The following is a 3,369-nucleotide window of genomic DNA, read 5'->3' as shown; positions in this document are numbered from 1 at the left end:
GGCAACTGGACTTGGTTGAAGATACTGGAAGACGTTTCGTCCCTCATCCAAAGGACTTCAGTTCTGACTGACTGGCAGGGAAACTCAGCTATTTAACCTCAGTGGAGTCGTTATCCCGGGTCATCGATACCGCTGGTTCGTTAGTGTTCCTTGTTGCTGTGACGACAGTCGTTACAGTCGTTGAGACTACCTGTGGCCAAGACTGAACGACCATCGTTGGTATCTTCACCTGAGGCCAACAGGTTACGTTTGTTGAGTTTCCTGGGAAGTGATGAAAGGACAGCATTGTAAGTGGGGGATAAGTGGTGGCGTAGACCCCCTCCCCTGTTCAATGACGGCTTCTCGACCCTGGTGTAGATGCTTCCTTGACACCTCTTTCAAACCATCCATCTTCTCTGTCTAAAATGTGCACCTGGTGGTCCTCAAACGAGTGTCCTCTGTCCTTCAGATGTAAGTAGACTGCAGAGTCTTGACCTGAGGAGTTGGCCCTTCTGTGTTGAGCCATGCGTTTGTGTACGCCTTCCATTATCTTCAACCAAGTCCAGTTACCCTGGACTTTAACCTTCGTTGGATAACTATGACCTGAATGACTGAGAATCTTCACAGACATCCTCTACTCTCTTTTTTCCATCTTGCTTTTCCTTCCCCAGAAAGTCCTCCTTTAACTCTGGCTCACTAAATATTTTCTCTCCTTTTTTTCTTCTCCTTCACTCTTCCACTGATAGCTGCATTTCTGTAACTTCCTTACATATAATACATAAAAGGAAAGTCAGAATTTAACCACTATAAAGTTGTGCAAAATTACTATGAATTTAATTCCGCATAATTTGGTGAAATGTTATGACAATAATTATGAAATTGTGCAGCTAAATTAATTTATGTTTTTAGACAGTGGGGATACATATAGTAAGAAAATACTATAGCACTATGTAAATGGTCTGTATTTGTATTGCGCCTTTCTAGTCTTCCGACCATTCAAAGCGCTTTTACACATATCTTCATATAACTTTAATGACTATGATGGGAAACTGCATCACAGAGAAAAAACTTATTGCAGCTTTACAGAGTTAAAAGTTATTGCGATAAGAGTAACATGTAGACACATGTCAGAAACACATTAACTGGCCTTGTCTTATATGACAATGTTAAACAATATATTTTCTCCTACCTGCTGCCTCTGGGCAACATCAGCCACCATAATGTCAGGTTCCACTGTTATACAGATGATATGCAACTGTATATCACTGCTTCACCAGACAACCCCAGCTCTTTGAGTGCGTTTGTTTCCTGTCTCACTGACATCGATATTTGGATGAGTAATAAAAAAAACCCTAAATGAGTAGAAAAGACATCCAACGTGTAAAAAGAGAGAGAAGCAGCACTCAGATTTTTGGTTTTCTCTCCAAAGAAATTAAATTAGAGATCTGGGAGTGACTTTAGATCTATATTTTCATCTTAGGAACATGCTGCCAACAACACAACAACAATGCTGCTACTAAGTTACTACAATTGCAATTTCGAGCTACATAAAAATTATGTAAGAAAATTAGTTAATTCAGAATGAGCCAGGATTCTCGGAAAGAAATCCCCACTGCTCTGAAACATCTGAGAAAGTACTCGCCTTTTTACTTTTTACAATTTTTTTTATATCTTCACATGTGCTGGTCAAAAAATAGAAGCAGCATCAGATGTTTATTTCTTTAATTAGCTTCTTTCTACTCTTCTCTACTTTCTTCTTTTTATTTATTTTTTTTTTACAAATTGTAACTCACATTTCTGAGTTCATTTTTTCAAAACTCTTCACACAGTCAGCACGACAGCAGTAAGTGTTGATAACTTTTCATTGCTTTGACACAAACAGCAATGACACCATCCTCTCTTTCTTTCACTTTTTTCTCACTCAAACTCAAACACCACCTAATCTCAGTATATTTATAGTCCATTTTTCATGTTAACATGCTATTTTAAAACTGTTAAATTTTATATTCAAAACATAAAAATTACTGCAAATTAGACTGCAGTTTGCTACATAGAAAAATAAAGCATACTGAACCCTTTTCTAGCCCTTCTGATTCATTTCTGTGACATATACTGTAGCGCAATCCATGCAATGAAGATTTTTTTATACTGGAATCTTGGTTCATGCTAAATAAATGAAAATATAAAAGATACTTCAAAGATAGTGGTTACATATTTTAATGCTACTAGTTGTAAGTTTTGCTTTAGGTCATTGTGTGAGGGACAAAGTGTTACTGTCAGGTGACAGGAGTTGATACTGAGATGTGTATGAAGTGTTTCACCCCTCCCTCTGGATCTTAGAACAGCAAACTCCAGCCCAGTATCTGACTGATGCATTGGTCTTAGAGCAGTCATGTTACTGTTATAGCTGGTCGAGGTGGTACTAGACTACTTTATTTACAGTTAGGTAAGGGGGCCACAAGCCAAAAACAGTGTTTTATAAGCTCATCGTGTTTCTTTGTGAAAAATCTTAATCTGGAAACGTACCAGTAGAGGTATAAAATGGAAATACCCTGCTAAAGTACAAATTATGCTTTAGCAGGGTATTTGTTTTTTTTAAGTATTTGTGTTTTAAAATTGTACTTAAGAACAATACTTGAGTAAATATACACATATTGGCAAATTTCCTTGGTATTTAAAAAAAGAAAAGATCCATCTTTTGAATCAGGCTTTCAAGTGTTCCTATTGTTATTATTTTCTATGTTTCATAGCAAACATTTTACTTGTTGTTATTGTTCATTTCATTTTAATTACAGTAATGCTGTTTTTAGTCCTGTGTTGTGAAGCACTTCAAGCATTGTATGAAAAGTCATTATTATTATTCATATTGATATTATCAGTGAAAGAAAAAATGTTGATAAAGCTTATAAGTGATACCTGGAATGTGATGATAAACCTGATTCATATGGTTAACATTCCATATACAGTGGGGGAAATAAGTATTTGACCCCTTGCTGATTTTGCAGGTTTGCCCACTTACAAAGAATGCAACGATCTATAATTTTAATCATATGTACATTCTAACAGTGAAAGACAGAATCCCAAAGAAAATTCCAGAAAATCACATCATATGAATTTATTAAAATTGATAACAATCTGATGAGGAAAAACAAGTATATGACCCCCTGGACAAACAGCATGTTAATATTTTGTAGAAAAGCCATTATTGGCCAGCACAGATGTCAAACGGTTTTTATAGTTGGTGACAAGGTTTGTGCACATTTCGGCAGGGATGTTGGCCCACTCCTCCCTGCAGACAGCCTCCAAATCATTCAGGTTCCGAGGTTGTCGCCTGGCAACTCGAATTTTAAGCTCCCTCCAAAGATTTTCAATTGGATTCAGGTCTGGAGA

Source organism: Micropterus dolomieu, linkage group LG23, assembly GCF_021292245.1.
Source record: "Micropterus dolomieu isolate WLL.071019.BEF.003 ecotype Adirondacks linkage group LG23, ASM2129224v1, whole genome shotgun sequence".
Classification (NCBI taxonomy): domain Eukaryota; kingdom Metazoa; phylum Chordata; class Actinopteri; order Centrarchiformes; family Centrarchidae; genus Micropterus; species Micropterus dolomieu.
Note: the sequence above shows the minus strand (reverse complement) of the source record.